Source organism: Monodelphis domestica, chromosome 7, assembly GCF_027887165.1.
Source record: "Monodelphis domestica isolate mMonDom1 chromosome 7, mMonDom1.pri, whole genome shotgun sequence".
In the NCBI taxonomy this organism is placed as follows: domain Eukaryota; kingdom Metazoa; phylum Chordata; class Mammalia; order Didelphimorphia; family Didelphidae; genus Monodelphis; species Monodelphis domestica.
In genome coordinates this window covers 168,135,173-168,152,565 of record NC_077233.1, presented here as the reverse complement: position 1 = coordinate 168,152,565, position 17,393 = coordinate 168,135,173, and the positions used below count along the sequence as shown (strand labels likewise).

The window sequence follows — 17,393 nt, the reverse complement described above, 5'->3', positions numbered from 1 at the left end:
TACTTGGAATAAATCTCCACCCTATTCAGTCCTAACAGGATTAAGTAAGGGCTGCAGCCTAGATCAAAATTTAATTATTCCAATCTCTACCCTACTCAGGTTAACAGGATTTAGAAAGGGCTGTAGTAAAGGAGCAAAGATTTAATCATTTGAAAATATGACCTTCAACAGACATGTGCAAAAGCCAGAAACCTCTGGGCGGTCCTGGGTTAAGCTAGAGCCTCCATTGGCACAGGGAAATTGATGGACAGTGATTGGTAGATGGGAGAACTGAGGGGAGGAACTTGGATGGTTTCCTTAAAGATAGGAGGGTCTGAAGACTTGAGGAGGGTCTGAAGACTGGAGGGGTTTTGAGTAGTTGGTTGGTGTGGTTCGTGTGGGCTCTGAGAAGCTTGTGCTGAAGGAAGCTGAAGGTGGGGGCCTCTGAGACTGTTTCTCCATTTTGGTCACGTGAGTAATAGGGACTGATCTCTTTTCTTTGCCCCAGCTATCTAAGGGCTTGGGCCTTTTGGCCCAGCCTAAACAGAAGGGGTATTTAAGCCCTATTTCCTTCTCTCCCTTTTCTCTCTCTCTATCTCTAATTACTTCCTCCTATTGTAATTAAACTCCATAAAAGATTGACGGCTGACTTAAGTTTTCATTTAGGAATTACATTGCTGATTCCTTGGCGACCTTAAATTAATATATATCAGTCTTTTAAAGTGATTCCCTTGTAACAACTCCAACTGCCTAACCCTTATGACTCTTGGAACTGATTCTTAGTATTGATCTAAGACAGAAGGTAAGGGTTTTTTACAAACTACATAATAGAAGAATAAACAAACTTCTATAGTTCAGGGAAGAAGAAAGACCATCGTCATCCTGGGATTTGAGGGGATGCTTCCTGGAGGAGTTGGCATTTAAACTAGATTTTTAAAAATGAGTATTTCAGTAGTTGGAGGGGAGAGAGCATGGTATTGTAAGTATAGGGAAATCAATGAGGAAAAGCCCTGAAATGGAAAGACTCCAGATATGTGTGCTATGGAAAGTAACTATTCACTTATGGCAAGTTTGACCTCCATATAGCGCATATGGAGGAGAATAGTAAAAGAGAAGAGTGAAAAGGTCTAGTGGCCATATTGTGGATAGAATTAAAAGCAAAACTAAAGTCTTTGTACATTATTCAATGGGCAAGAGGAAGGTATTGATGAGTTTTGAATCAATGAGTGACATGATTACATAGATGTATATGGAAGATTACTTTAAAAGGATAGATGGAAAGGGAGAAAGTAGAGATCAAAGACTAGTTAGAAGGTGATTGCCATAGTAAAGGTGGGAGTAATGATAGTGTCAAATGCAATGGTGTCTAGCATAAATAGAAACATGGACCAATAATTCATATATAAAGATCTCTGCTGGCCACCTATTGGCTTAGTTTTAAAATGTAATGTTTCCTATGTTTTATTATATCTTTATTTATTTTGTTAAACATTTCTTGATATCATTTTAATCTAGTTCCTTAAGCACACAAGAGACAATTTTGAGAGCTGATGATCTATCCCACTAATCAACCTCTCTATTTTTTAAACAAATATCAAATGCTTTGATGATTGTTATTCTTTTTTAGTATAGTTTGATATCCAGTCCTTCTAGGTCCTCTGACTTCCCACTTTTTTTCATTATTTGCCTTGAGATTCTTGAGCTTTTATTCCTCCAGATGAATCGTACTATTATTTTTTAAAATCTATAATCATTTGGTAGCTTGATTAGCACAGGTAGTATTGTCATATTTATTATATGGACTTGGCCTCCCCATAAGAAATTGATATCTCTCTGTGGGAAGCTGTGCTTCAGTGTTTAAGAGCACCAGGAGTAGAGAGAGTCAGAAAGATCTGAGCTCAAATCCAGTCTCAGATACCTTCTTGCTATGTGATTTTAGGCAAATTATTTAATTCTGTATGCCTAGAAGATAGCTAGATGACTCAGTTGATAGAATGCTGAGTCTGTGGTCAGGAAGACTTGAGTTCAAATTTGACCAGATATTTTTAGCTGTGTGACCCTGGGCAAGTCACTTAACCTCTGTTTGTCTGACAAAAGGATCCACTGGATATGGAAATGGAAAACAACTCCAATATCCTTGTTAATAAAACCACATGGATAGCTATGGTCCATGGGGTCACAACTGAACAACAACATCCTACACCTAAGGGGAGATTCAACTTGTATTAAGGTTTTGGCAATAATCTATTAATTATGGATCAAAGGCAATTGAACAGGTACCCCCTTGCAAAAGAAAAAAGTAATGAAAGATATGGGAAAAGAAAGGACATCTTTCCATATATAAGCCTGGCTCAGGAGTCTTCAGCAACTTAGCACCTAGAATAGCAAAGAGCTGAAATGAACATATGATTTGTTATAATGAGAACTGACAGAAAGAAAAGAGAGAACTGAGTGGCTTAGCTGGTAAATAATAGTAATAACAATACTATTACTACTACTAATTAACATTTACATAATGCCTACTATGTTCCAGGCACTATGCTAACTAAGTATTTTACTAGTATTATCTTATTTGATCCTTATAATAACCCTGGGAGGTAGGTGCTATTATTCTTTTTGGGGGGAGGAATCAGCTCAGCAGTTTTTTAAAAATATATTTTTCCAGATTACATGTAGATACAATTTTATAATCATTTTCTGACATTTTATGATCCATGTTCTTTCTCTTCCTTCCTCTCCCCTCCCCAAATGGCAGGTAATACAATCGATGTTGTATACGTGCAGTATGTATTTCCACATTTGTTAAGTTGTAAAAGAAAATACATTGCTTATATCAGAGAAAAATTGATGTAGAAAATAAAATGAAGAATGGTATACTTTAATCTGTATTCACACTCTGCCAGTTACTTCCATTGTGGTAGATAACCTTTTTTTTATCATTAATCTTGGAGTTATCTTAGATCTTTGCCTTGCTAAAAATAGTGAAATCATTTATAGTTGATCATTATACATTATTACTATTACTATGCACAACATTCTCTGGGTTCTGCTCACTACACTTTAAATCATTTCATATAAATCTTTCCAATTTTTTTGTGATCATCCTGTTTGTCATTTTTTCTGACACAATAATATTCTGATACAATCATATACTGCAACTTGTTCAGCCATTTCCCTCCCAATTGATAGACATCCCTTCAGGTTCCAAATTCTTTCCCTTCACAAAAAAAGCTACTTTAAATATCTTTGTACAAGTAGGTCCTTTCCTCCTATCTTTGGTCTCTTTGGGATACAAATCTAGTAGTGGTGTTGCTGGATCAAAGTACCATAGGCACAGTTTTCTGGCTATTTGGGCATAGTTCCAAATTGACTTCAGAATGGTTGAATATTATTCTCTTTTTTTAAGATGTAGAAATGAAGCAAACAGAGGTTAAGTGACTTGCCCTGGATCATACAAGATTTAATAATTTTCTTGACTTTAGGCCTAGCACTACATCCACTGTGCCTTTGGTTGCCAGGAAGTCTTGAAAACAAGAGGAAAATTTCCAGTGGCCTGTAAAGATTGTGCTATATTTTATTTCTGTTACTGGCAAACAACAGCTGACTGCACAAATACAGGTTAGCTTCTTTCAAGAGAAGATGAAAGGAATGGAAAAATAGATCTTTTGTCTACAGGTTATCAAGAAGAATTAAATGTTCTTTGAAAGAACGGAAGAAAGACTTCAAAAGGAAAATAAAAAGAGGAGAAAAGAATGGATGCAATAGAATGTGACATAGAGAATTAGACTATTAACTCCCTGAGAGGAGCACCTGTTTTCGCTTATCTCTAGGACCAGAAGGTTTACTTTTTCAGCCAACTGGAAGGTATAAAGCATATCTAGAGAACACCAAACATCAGGGGCGGAGGGTGGGAAAACAGATAAATGACTCCCCTGGCTGCCTTCCCAAGGGTGAGAGAGAGCTACGATGAGACACACCCACATTAGGGAAGATTCCAAGTAATCCTGGCACCATAGTCATACTCTAACATTTTGATGTTCCCTTGGGTCTGAATTTCTTCCTAAGAGCAATTGAAGCTACTTCAAAGCTACAAAACAGACAACAATCTAGTAAGTGCTGATCTTCTTCCTTTTAAAACTTCCATTTTAAGTTGCCCTTATATATCTATAATGGCGGCCCAATCCAGTTCAGAATTAAGTGACTGATCGTTAATGCTAATTCTCTCACTAGCTGTTCTCAGTTTCCCCGCTGACCTTGGCTAGGGCCCTGACAAATATGAGTCAACCTGGAGATAGTATCCAAGTCATTTACTGACATCTCAGCCTGTATTAGTAAAAGTACAGTGTTCGGGATGAGGGATGTGATCATTTCAATGGGATTTGCCTCAGTCAAATGACTTTTAGACTTCATGTTAAGTTCTGGGCCCAATGTTTTAGGAAGGACAGTGATAAACTAGAATGTGTGCAGAGGAAGGTGAGTAGGATGATGAGAGAACTGGAAGCCATGCCAAAAAAAGACACATTAAAATAACTAATTGCTTATTGTCTCAGGGAGGGGAGAGTGGATAGAATTTCGAACTCACAATGAAATAAAAAGACAAATGTTAAGATTGTTTTTAATGTGTAATTTGGGGAAAATATCATTAAAAGAAAGAACTAAGATTGGGGATGTAGACTCTAAATGAACATTTACTGCAAACATCAACAACATGGAAATGGGTTCTGATCAAGGACACATGTAATACCCAATGAAATTGTGAGTTGGCTGTGGGAAGGGTGGGGGGAGAGGAGGGAGAAATAGAATATGATTTTAGTAACTGAGGAATAATGTTCTAAATTGACTAAATAAAATTTACCTAACTATGGAGGGCAAAACTAGGCAGACAGAATAAATGCAGAATGGCATATGTTAGCACCCAAAAAAAAAATCCCTAACAATGAATTTTCCCAAAACAAAATGACCTGCCTCAGAGTCTGAAGAGAGGTTTCCAAACAGATGTTGGATGACCATTTGTCAGTGATAATGTAGAGGGGATTCTGGTTCAGGAATAGCTTTGACTAGTTGACCTTTAAGGACTTTTGCCACTTTGAAATTCAGTGATTTTTGAGTTTTAGGAGACCAGAGGAGCATTTAATATCTTGAATAAACCAAATCATTATATAATGCATATGGCCTTTTTTATTTATCAAACTATCATTTAAAGTATGTCTATTTATAAGTTTTTGAGTAATCTACCTCCAAGAAGCCCAATGAAAATGATTTTTAGCAGAAAAAGTCCCTTTTTGTTTGTGATATTTTTAGCATGTAGGTGATTTCCTAGAATCATTGATTATTATAGCTGTAGCTGCCAGCAGCCACAAATTAATATATTCATGGGCAAACACTCAGAAGGGAGGTTGAAGACTGAGGGAGAATGGGTGATGAGGGAGAAGGAGAGGGGAAACCATAAAGGAAGAAAGACTTAGAGCTCAAAGACTCAACAACCTGGGCTCCAGCCTGTGTGCTCCTCTGATGGTGAGAAGAGACAGGAGACACAATAAAGAAAGACCCAGAGACAAGAGAATTGTAGCAAAAGCATAGGACTTAAAGCGAGTAGGCTCTAGGTAAAATAGAGCTCTGATGGTGATGAGCTTTCCCGTGTTCCAGGATACTGCTTTTTATTGGGGTTACAGAAAGGAAGGGGGGAAGGGACAAAGGTGAACTGACAAGTTAGGTAATCATCACCAGATGCACACTGCCGGATCCAAAACCAATAATAGATGTGGCTAAAGTCCCAAATCAGGAGTACATATGGCCCAAGTCATCCGTTAGACAAGGTAAAGCTTGAACTTAACTCTAGGTACAGAAACAAATCATTAGACATATCATAAGAGCTAGCATTTTGAGCACCTCTAAAATACCATCTAGATTAGTATAAGCCTGGACTCACTCCTACAATAACTGGAAAGAATCTTTGAGAGAGGGAGAAGCCTAAGCCTAAAAAGGCAAGATGATTTCCACAAGATCAAATAATTAGTTATTGGTAAGAAGAGTCAGGCCTGTTTAATTATAATTTAGTACTCACTGTAAAAGTTACTTTGTATTAGTATAATAGATTATTTAAATACATTGTAATATAGTATTTGCTACAGAACAAATGACAAAACTGTTATTTTTAATTTGGGAGTCAAACATATTACCACAGAAAATTGTGTAGCTGTTGTCAGTAATTCAGTCCTAAAATGACCCTAAATTCAACAAGTACTTTAAGACTTAGGAAAAATTCAGAATAAAATGATTTATATTGAAAGTCAACAAAGGTAAATTTAGAAAGCAAGAGGGAAAAAGTCTGAAGCTAATAATGTTGCAATATAGGTATCAGTATGGTATAATATAATAGATATTGTTTTTAAAATTATACAAATTAGACTTAACATTGTGTGGCATTTAAAAGAGTGGGAGCCATAAACTCTAAGAGTTAAAATGGTTGGTTGTCAACTGTAGTGATTAAAATAGTGGAAGATATAAATTATAGTAGACATAAGAGTGGGTGAGTAAATTTGTGACCGCAGGAAATATGTTTTCACGACAGTGTCTTGTTTTAAATCAATATTTAAGGTGGTCGCCAGGGAAATATTCCCAATTATAAATATGCCCAAGTCAACTGGATTTTATAGAGAATTTAATTAATAATACAATGAGGAATTAAAGACCTCACCTACATTATGGAAAGAGCCACATCTGCTCCAAAACGGAAGTCCAAAAAGAGAGAGAGAGAGAGCTCAAAAGCCTTTGCAATCAGCTTCTTGATCTCACTCACCTCAGAATTCCGTGAACAAAGCATTTTGGGGAAGTGGAGCAAGGACTTGTGGGGATTGAAGTCCAGAGTTCAAATCTCAATTTTACATAACCCCATTTGATCCTCTGGGAAGAAGTCCTTCCCCAAAGGATCATAAAAACATAACCAACTTAAAGATTACAATAATTTGAGGATAAGGAAAAAAACAAACAAAACCAATAATTGCTGAATGCATTGACAAAAAGTCAGTTAGAGGGCAGTCCCCTTTGGCACAAAAGTATACATACAAATAAATGTTCAATCAACCACACCCAAAGTTCAATTTTGTGCAACTTGTGGTCTGGAGCCTTCTTCATGGTGGCTTCTCCAACAGTTCAGTTCTGGTTTCAGAGAGGTAGCATCTTCTTTACCTAAAATTCTTCTCAAAAGGAATTTAAACTTTGCAATTTAAATAATGATATTTTTTACATCCCCCCCCGTTAAGAGGGTGATTGACAAATACAGAATCACTTAAGGATGCATGGCTGAGGTATGAGTTATATGAACCAATTGGTAAGAGATATTAAAAAGACATCAGAAAAATCCAAATAAAAAAGAAGAAAACTCTGGATGAAAATATAGACTATCAAAGTCTTATGTGAAAAAATTCTAAGTAAAAAGAAAAATAAATCTACAACATGTCCTTCAATCAGGGCCCAATTAAATGATTTAAGCAATGATGCATTTACCCAGTCAGTACCCAGGACTACATAAAGTTGCCACACTATGAGAGGAAGAAAAGGGACCAGATTATGAGCCAAGTTGGAGCCAAGTTTGGGGATACTCCTCTGTGAGTATCTTCAGAGTGAGTGTGGACACAAGGAAAGCCTATGTCTAGCAATGATAAACACAGTAACCTCAAGTCTTCACACTAGGTTCAAGACCTTTGTATTGGCCTGGAAATGCATCAATCCATCCTGGATTGGCTTTTCTTTGGCTCTGTGAAATGGCTCTTGTGTGTATATCTTGTCCTGGAATCAGACAGAATCATTAAGCAAAGTCCCATAATTTTTAAAAATAATTAGTGGCATCGTTTTTATAGTCTCTGGATTTTTAGGGCATGCATTAGCAAATGTATTTCAAACTTGTAGTACTGAATAATCAAAAGGTTAAAGAAAATCTTAATACTGGTGACATGTGCTTCAAATATAAAAAAGAGAGAAAAATATATAAAAAACTTGAAAAGGTATATTGCACATGCAAGAAAAATATAATAATAAAAGAGCTTTAAAAAAATTCAAAAATGTAGCTTATAATCATTGACAGTCTGTGTCAGCTAAGAAGATATAGAATACAAGGCTTTCTCACTAAAAATGAGATCCATTTCCTCTTAATATCTGGCCATGATCACTGTGAGTAGAAGGCAAATGAATTGAACAAGGTTAACAATTTTTCATTTTTAAAAATACAGTAGTACAAATATGTAGTTATCAATATCCCCAAAATTCTCAATAGCCCAATTAATTACAATAGCAAACAAACACACTTTCATATTTCACATAAGTTGCTGTATGGAATTTTTAAAAACCTATGAAATGATGGATATTTGTAACAATTTTTACAAATGTAGCAATCTTTCTTCAATCTTGATATTTAAACATATTTTTTTTTAAACAAAGTAAAACTCATCTTGGGTTAAGAACATAATCAAGAAATCTATATATCATTCTGGTGGAAGTAAAGTAGTGAGCTGAAGAGTATAAATAAAGGGGTGCTCCTTTTTTTGGAGGCTTTTTTTAGGGATACAAATGCCCTGAGATTTACTGCCCAACTTCCATTCACATATTTAGAAATGTGGGAAGGTTGGGGGTTATAAAATGTATTTCACTTCAGCTACTAGAATGGGCCTTACCTCGTGGTAGGGGCAGGCAAAAATAACCAGAGATTGTTTAAAAAAATTACAAAAATCATATTTTAAAAAACCCTTAAAATCAGTTGAGATATTTAGCACATTAAATTTTCCAAAAAATATGGAACCCTTCACAAATTTGCATGTCATCCTTGCGCAGGGACCATGCTAATCTTCTCTGTATTGTTCCAATTTTAGTATATGTGCTGGTCTTCTCGCTCTTGGATTTCCATTTTGGGGCAGACGTGGCTCTTTCCATAATGTAGGTGAGGTCTTGTCTAGTCCTCTGTGGCCTAGGAACCACGTGTTTCTTATCCTGTATTTTCTTTAATCCTTAACTTTTAATAAACCTCTAAAAAATATAATACTCCTTGCAGAGAGAAACTAATTTCTACCTGCCTCAGTCTCCCCTAAATTTTAATCTTTACAGTGGTTAAACTAATCTCTTCTCAATCAGCACATAAGTGTCTGCTATTTTTCAGGCACCCTGCTAGTCATTATCATAAATTTCACTGAGGCAGCTTTGTAGAGTTCTGGTGCTTCATATAATTAATATGACATCTTTGAAAAATTGAGGTTCCTTCTTTTGTTGATTCTTCACAGGATATTGCCCATGTCAAATACACTAAGTGAATTGATATCTCCCTATTTGTTTTCCCTTCTAATGTCATGATTCAGCTACTGGCTGAAGAATGTTTTCTCTGTACTTAAATCTATAAGAGTCATTTTTTTTCTTCTTTTCCATTTGATTAAGTTTATTTAGTCAATTTAGAACATTATTCCTTGGTTACAATAATCACATTATTTCCCTCCTTCCCCTTCACCCACTCTTCCCGCAGCCAACATGCAATTTCATTGGTTATTACATGTATTCATGATGAGAACCCATTTCATGTTGTTGTTTACAGTAGGATGTTCATTTAGAGTTTACATCCCCAACAATATGCCTTCAACTCATGTATTCAAGCAGTTGTTTTTTTTTTTTTTGGTGTTTTTACTCCCACAGTGTTTCCTCTGGATGTGGATAGTGGTTTTTCTCATAGGTTCCTCCGAATTGTTCAGGGTCATTGCATTGCCACTAATGGAGAAGTCCATTACATTCGATTGTACCACAGTGTATCAGTTTCTGTGTACAATGATTTCCTGGTTCTGTTCCTCTCACTCTGCATCGATTCCAGGAGGTTGTTCGAGTCCCCATGGAATTCCTTCACTTTATTATTCCTTTGAGCACAATAGTATTCCATCACCAACATATACCACAATTTATTCAGCCATTCCCCAATTGAAGGGCATCCCCCCATTTTCCAATTTTTTGCCACCACAAAGAGCGCAGCTATGAATATTTTTGTACATGTCTTTTTCCTTATTATCTCTTTGGGGTACAAACCCAGCAGTACTATGGCTGGATCTTTTATCGGCCTTTGGGCATAGTTCCAAATTTCCCTCCAGGATGGTTGGATCAATTCACAACTCCACCAGCAATGCATTAATGTCCCAACATTGCCACATCCCCTCCAACATTCATCACTTTCCTTTGCTGTCATGTTAGCCAATCTGCTAGGTGTGAGGTGATACCTCAGAGTTGTTTTGATTTGCATTTCTCTGGTTATAAGAGCTTTAGAGCACTTTTTCATGTGCTTATTAATAGTTTTGACTTCTCTAACTGAAAATTGCCCATTCATGTCCCTTGCCCATTTTTCAATTAGAGAATGGCTTGATTTTTTTGTACAATTGGTTTAGCTCTTTATAAATTTGAGTAATTAGATCTTTGTCAGATGTTTTTGTAATGAAGATTGTTTCCCAATTTGTTGCTTCCCTTCAAATTTTGGATGCATTAGTTTTGTTTGTACAAAACCTTTTTAATTTGATGTAATCAAAATTATTGATTTTACATTTTGTGATTTTTTTCTAGCTCTTGCTTGTTTTAAAGTCTCTCCTTTCTCAAAGATCTGACAAGTATACTATTCTGTGTTCGCCTTATTTGCTTATAGCTTCCTTCTTTATATTCAGGTCATTCACCCATTCTGAGGTTGTCTTGTTGTAGGGTGTGAGATGTTTATCTAAACCTAATTTCTCCCATACTGTCTTCCAATTTTCCCAGCAGTTTTTATCAAAAAAGTGGGTTTTGGTCCCCAAAACTAGGATCTTTGGGTTTATCATAGACTGTCCTGCTGAAGTCATTTACTCCAAGTCTATTCCACTGATCCTCCTTTCTGTCTCTTAGCCAGTACCAAATTGTTTTGATAACCACTGCTTTATAGTATAGTTTGAGATCTGGGACTGCAAGTCCTCCTTCCTTTGCAATTTTTTTCATGATTTCCCTGGATATCCTTGATCTTTTGTTCTTCCAAATGAACTTAGTTATGTTTTTTTCTAATTCTGTTTAGAAGTTTTTTGCTAGTTCAATGGGTATGGCACTAAATAAGTAAATTAATTTGGGTAGGATTGTCATTTTTATTATGTTAGCTCATCCCACCCATGAGCAATCAATATTTTTCCAATTGTTTAGATCTAGTTTTAATTGTGTGGAGAGTGTTTTGTAGTTGTATTCATATAGTTCCTGTGTTTGTCTTGGCATGTAGATTCCTAAGTATTTTATATTGTCTAGGGTGATTTTAAATGGAATTTCTCTTTCTAATTCTTGCTGCTGAGATGCACTGGAGATATATAGAAATGCTGATGACATGCGGGTTTATTTTGTATCCTGCAACTTTGCTAAAGTTGCTGATTATTTCAACTAGCTTTTTGGTTGATTCTCTAGGATTCTTTAAGTATATCATCATATCATACACAAAGAGTGATAGTTTGGTCTCCTCATTGCCAATTTTAATACCTTCAATTTCTTTTTCTTCTCTAGTGTTTCTAGTACAATGTTAAATAAGAGGGGTGATACTGGGCATCCTTGTTTCACTCCTGATCTTATTGGGAAGGCTTCTAGTTTATCCCCATTGCAGATGATGTTTGCTGATGGTTTCATATATATATACTGTTTATTATTTTTAGGACAGGCCCTTCTATTCCTATACTTTCTAGTGTTTTCAATAGGAATGGGTATTGTATTTTATCAAAGGGTTTTTCTGCATCTATTGAGATAATCATGTGATTTTTGTCTGTTTGCTTGTTAATATGGTCAATTATGTGGATAGTTTTCCTAATGTTGAACCATCCTTGCATTCCTGGAATGAATCCTACCTGGTCATAGTGAATAACCCTTGTGATGACTTGCTGGAGTCTTTTTGCTAGTATCCTATTTAAGATTTTTGCATCTATATTCACTAGGGAGATTGGTCTGTAGTTTTCTTTCTCTGTTTTTGACCATCCTGGCTTTGGGATCAGTACCATGTTTGTATCATAAAATTAATTTGGTAGAACTCCTTCTTGGCTTATTCTGTCAAATAGTTTGTATAATATTGGGATTAGTTGTTCTTTGAATGTTTGATAGAATTCAATTGTGAATCCATCTGGACCTGGGGATTTTTTCCTAAGGGTGTTCTTTGATGGCCTGTTCAATTTCTTTTTCTGATATGGGGTTGTTTCGGTAATTTATTTCTTCTTCTGTTAGTCTAGGCAATTTATATTTTTGTAAGTATTCATCCATTTCACCTAGATTGCCATATTTGTTGACATATAATTGGACATAGTAGTTTTTAATGATTGCCTTAATTTCTTCTTCATTAGAGGTGAGGTCTCCCTTTTCATCTTGGATACTGTCAATTTGTTTTTTTTTCTTTCCTTTTTTTAATTTGACTGACTAGTACTTTGTCTATTTTATTAGTTTTTTCAAAGTACCAGCTTCTATTCTTATTTATTAAATCAATAGTTCTTTGACTTTCAATGTTATTAATTTCTCCTTTGATTTTTAGGATCTCTAATTTAGTCTTCATTTGAGGATTTTTAATTTGTTCACTTTCTAGTTTTTTAATTTGCATTCCCAATTCATTGACCTCTGCCCTTCTTAATTTATTAATATATGAACTCAAGGATATAAATTTGCCCCTGAGTACTGCTTTGGCTGCATCCCATAGGTTTTGAAAGGATGTCTCATCATTGTAATTTTCTTCAATGAAGTCATTAATTGTTTCTATGACTTGTTCTTTAACTGATTTTGGAGAATCGCATTGTTTAATTTCCAATTAATTTTTGATTTAACTCTCCATGTATCCTTACTAATTATTATTTTTTATTGCATTATGATCTGAGAAGGTTGCATTTATTATTTCTGCCCTTTTGCACTCATTTGCAATGTTTTTATGCCCTAATACATGGTCAATTTTTGTGAAAATACCATGTGCTGCTGAAAAAAAGGTATATTCCTTTTTGTCCTTATTTATTTTTCTCCACATGTCTACTAACTCTAATTTTCTAAGCTTTCATTCACTTCCCTTACCTCTTTCTTATTTATTTTTTGGTTTGATTTATCTAGTTCAGATAGAGGAAGGTTCAGGTCTCCCAATAGTATAGTTTTTCTGTCTATTTTATCCTTGAGCTCCTCTAGTTTCTCCTTTAGAAATTTGGATGCTATGCCCTTTGGTGCATACATGTTGAGTACAGATATTTCCTCATTGTCCATTATGCCTTATATCAGGATGTAATTACCTTCCCTATCTCTTTTAACTAGATCTATTTTTACTTTGGCTTTGTCAGATATCATGATTGTGACTCCTGCCTTCTTTTTATCAGTTGATGCCCAGTAGATTTGGCTCCATCCTCTTACTTTCACCCTATGTGTATCTATCTTCCTCATGTGTGTTTCTTGTAAACAGCATATGGTATGGTTTTGGATTCTAATCCACTCTGCTATTCGCTTGCATTTTATGGGTGAGTTTGTTCCATTCACATTCAGAGTTATGATTACTAGCTGTGTATTTCCCAGCATTTTGATTTCTACTCCTGGTCCTGCCTTTTCTTCTTTCACTATTTCCTTCTACACCAATGTTTGTTTATAATCAGTCCCCCTACTTCCCACCCTTATTTTACTTCCCTTTCTACCCCCTTCCCTTCTTATTCCCCCCTTATTTCCCCTGTATTCTCTCTAAAATTTTCCCCCCACCCTCTCCTTCCCTTGTACTGTTTCCCTCCCCACCAGTCCATTTGTTCCCTTTCTACTCCCCTATAGGGCACAAATCTATTCTCTGCCCCAATGAATTGGATTGTTCTTCTCTCTTTAGGTCAGTTTCAAAGCACCTAAGAGTTGAGTATTTCCTATATCCAACCTCTTTACCCTTCCAGTGTATTGATATTCTCCCCCCTCCCACCATGAGCTTCTTTGTGACATAAATTTACCACCATTTGTTTCTTTTCCCATTTTTTTTAGTATTAACCTCTTTTTTTAGCTCTAGTTGTATACACACACACACATGTATATGTATTTATGCATGCATATATCTATATACATATTTATGTCTTGTCCTTTCATCCTATACAGTTTGTCACTGTTCCTTCTAAGTGTAATTCTTCTAGCTGCCCAGATGATAGCAACAGTTTTTTTTTTAACCCTTACCTTCTGTCTTGGAGTCAATACTGTGTATTGGCTCCAAGGCAGAAGAGTGGTAAGGGCTAGGCAATGGGGGTCAAGTGACTTGCCCAGGGTCACATAGCTGGGAAGTGTCTGAGGCCAGATTTGAACCTAGGACCTCCCATCTCTAGGCCTGGCTCTCAATCCACTGAGCTACCCAGCTGCCCCTTATAGCAACAGTTTTTAAGAGTTACCAATGACCTCTTTTCTTATAGGGATACATATCATTATATTAATTAATATAAATTAATATATATATTATATATATCAATATATTATATTAATATTAACATATATTATATTAATTACCTTTTGATGATTCTCTTGTGTTCTGTGCTTGGACATCAAATTTTCTGTTTAGATCTTTTCTTTACAAATGCTTGGAATTCTTTTATTGTGTTGAATGACCATACTTTCCCCTGTCAGAATATAGTCAGTTTTGCTGGGTAGTTGATTCTTGGATGTAGACCTAGTTCCCTTGCTTTCCGGAATATCATATTCCATGCCTTTTGGTCCTTCAGTGTGGATGCAGCCAGATCCTGCATTATCCTCAATGTAGTTCCGTGATATCTGAATGATTTCTTCTTGGCAGCTTGTAATATCTTTTCTTTGGTCTGATAGTTGAATTTGGCTATAACGTTCCTGGGTGTTGTCAGTTGGGGATTAAATACAGGAGGTGATCTGTGGATTCTTTCAATCTCCACTTTTCCCTCTTGTTCTAGGATATGGGGGCAGTTTTCTTTAATAATTTCCTGTAATATAATGTCCAAGCTTTTTCTTTTGTCATGGTCTTCTTGTAGACCAATGGTTCTTAAATTGTCTCTCCTTGAACGATTTTCTAAATCCTCTGTTTTGTGAATGAGGTGCTTCACATTTTTCTCAATTTTTTCATTCTTTTCATTTTGTTTTATAGTTTCCTGCTGCCTTGTGAGGTCACTTAATTCCAGTTGTTGTATTCTGGTTCTTAAAGACTGGATTTCATCTTTGGCTTTTTGGTCATCCTTTTCCTTCTGGTCTGATTTTCTTTGAAGGTCATCTTTCATCCTCTTTACCTCGTCTTTCATCTCCTTTGTCTCATCTTTCATCTTCTTTGCCTCATCTTTCATCTCCTTTGCCTCATTTTCCAGCTGGTTGATTTTGACTTCCAAGATACTATTTTCTTATTCAAGTGCCTCTGTTTCCAGGAGGACTTATCTTAATTTTTAAGTTCTTTTCCCAATTGTCTTCAGCCTCTCTTAATTGTGTTTTGAGTTCTTCCACAGTCTGTATCCAATTCACTGGGATTTCTGATTTATTGTTTGCTGATCTCTCCCCCTCTGTTCCATTTGCTGAATAGAAGCGGTCTATTGTAATTTCTTTCTTCTTTTTCTGTTGTTTTCTCATATTCACCCCTTCTTTACTCCCCGTATTTGTCTGTGCTGTTGCTCCTCTCATTTTTTTGGTTTTGGGGGCTTCTGTCAGTCTCCCCTCTTGGAGGTTTAACAGAAGATTTCTTGGTGTAGTTTCTGGGGGAGGGTTGTTGGGGGTTTGAGCTTCCCTGTCCTCTGGAGGCTTTTGATTAGATTAAGGTCCAGCAGTCAATGAGGATGGGTGTGGAGCCTGGGCTTCCCTGAGTTCTGGAGACTTTTGATGGGATTAAGTTCAGTTTAGTTGGGCTGGGTGTGCTCTGAGTCCAAAATGTCCTGGAAGGCTGGAGCAAATATGGAGGATCTCCACAGCTCTGGCCAGGCTGCTAGGTCTATGCTCCCTCTCTAACTCCTTCCCCGCCATCTGTGTTGGACACTCTGAACTTGGCACAGCCCTGCCTACAAGGTACACCCTCCAGACCAGCACCTTTGCCCACCCAGAAGTTCCCGCTGCTGCTGGAGTCTCAGTGCTCAAGGTGGGAGGAGGCATGGGTCCTGGGACCTTCCTTCTGTCTTCCTCTTAAATCCAAGAGTTCTCGGATTCTGGCTTTTCTGGGGGCGTACCTTTTGAATTAAGTCCAGCAGGAGAGTTCCTTGGCTCTGTCTTGTTGTTAAGTTTGGTTTTCAGTCCCCTAGGATAATTCAGTTTGTGATTGGTAAGGAAGGGTATTCAGAGGTCTGAGCTTCTGCTCCTTCTAGGCCACCATCTTGACTCTGCCTCTACAATAGAGTCTTTTGTAATTTATATGTAAATATACATAACCTACATATAAGCAACATCTTGTTTTAAATAGGCCCCCAAATATTTAAATATGTAAAAGAAACATATAGTATGATCACATTTTCCATTTTAAAGTAATACTTAAAATTGTTACAGTCCCAAAGAAGTAAATAGTTTTTTAAATTTTCTTAAAGGTTATATTATTAATACTTAAAGAATTTTGGATTTATGGAGGCATATTCAAGATCTTTCCCATTTATTAGCAACAACAGTAATAACAACCTATATTAGGTAGCACTTCTAAGCTTATAAAACATTTGCATGGGTGATCTCATTTGCCTCTCAGAACAAATCTTCCAGATAGAGTTAACTTGCTAGAACTCATGGTCTTCTAGCATAAAATTCAAGAAAGCAGGGTAACTCTGTGCCATCATGAGTCACGAGTCACTGAGAAATGAGTTGTGTAAAAGGGGGTGTGGGCTGGTTACTTTTGTGAACATTGGAGGCTAGACTGAGGTACTTTAGGTTAAATTTTGATTTGCATAAGACCATCAGGATAGGCAATATGAAAAGGAGAAAATGAACTTATTTATTTTATAGTACATTCATTCTTTACTCCAATAAACCCTTGTCTCTATTGCTAGCCATATATTAGTAATTATTTGGGGGAAATGTCTGAATGTGATAAAATATTCCTCTGTTCATATAAATCTGCTCCAAAGTGACCCTTGAATAATGTTCCAAACATAAACTACATGTAAGATAAGTAATTGTGCTTGGGAATTAACCATTGAATTTTTGACTCAAGAGAATTAGGGCTAGTCTAGGTTAGGATAGGGTTAGGATTCCTCATTTACAGAAACAGGCATTAACTTTTTCTAAAACACAATGAAGTTGTCACTGGGATTTGTCTGGCCTCTGCCTCTCAGGATATAGCTTCCTAGACACCTAAGAAAAATTTAAAAGTCTCACTCGTGGATTTCTATCCTCTCTGATTTGGTGAATATCTAGAGATGACGTGAAACATCATTTCTCTGTTTTAGATGAATTTCCACATGGAGATGTAGGGGTCTCCTTTAAAGAAGCTAAGAGCTACTGTAGCCTCA

At 36.3% G+C, this 17,393-nt stretch overlaps 1 protein-coding gene and 1 non-coding gene across 2 annotated transcripts in view; one reads left to right on the top strand and one right to left on the bottom strand.

Moving 5' to 3' along the window:
* The first annotated feature begins 3,966 nt into the window (after window positions 1–3,966).
* AGTPBP1 (ATP/GTP binding carboxypeptidase 1) overlaps window positions 3,967–17,393 on the top strand; it is a 226,964-nt gene continuing 213,537 nt past the window's right edge. The window contains exon 1 of the mRNA XM_056805970.1: window positions 3,967–4,088. The gene's annotated coding sequence lies outside the window, so the exon portion shown is untranslated. The remainder of the gene's footprint in view (window positions 4,089–17,393) is intronic.
* LOC130455717 (U6 spliceosomal RNA) lies at window positions 8,761–8,866 on the bottom strand. The gene has a single exon (XR_008913813.1). It is a non-coding gene; the product is annotated as a U6 spliceosomal RNA (small nuclear RNA).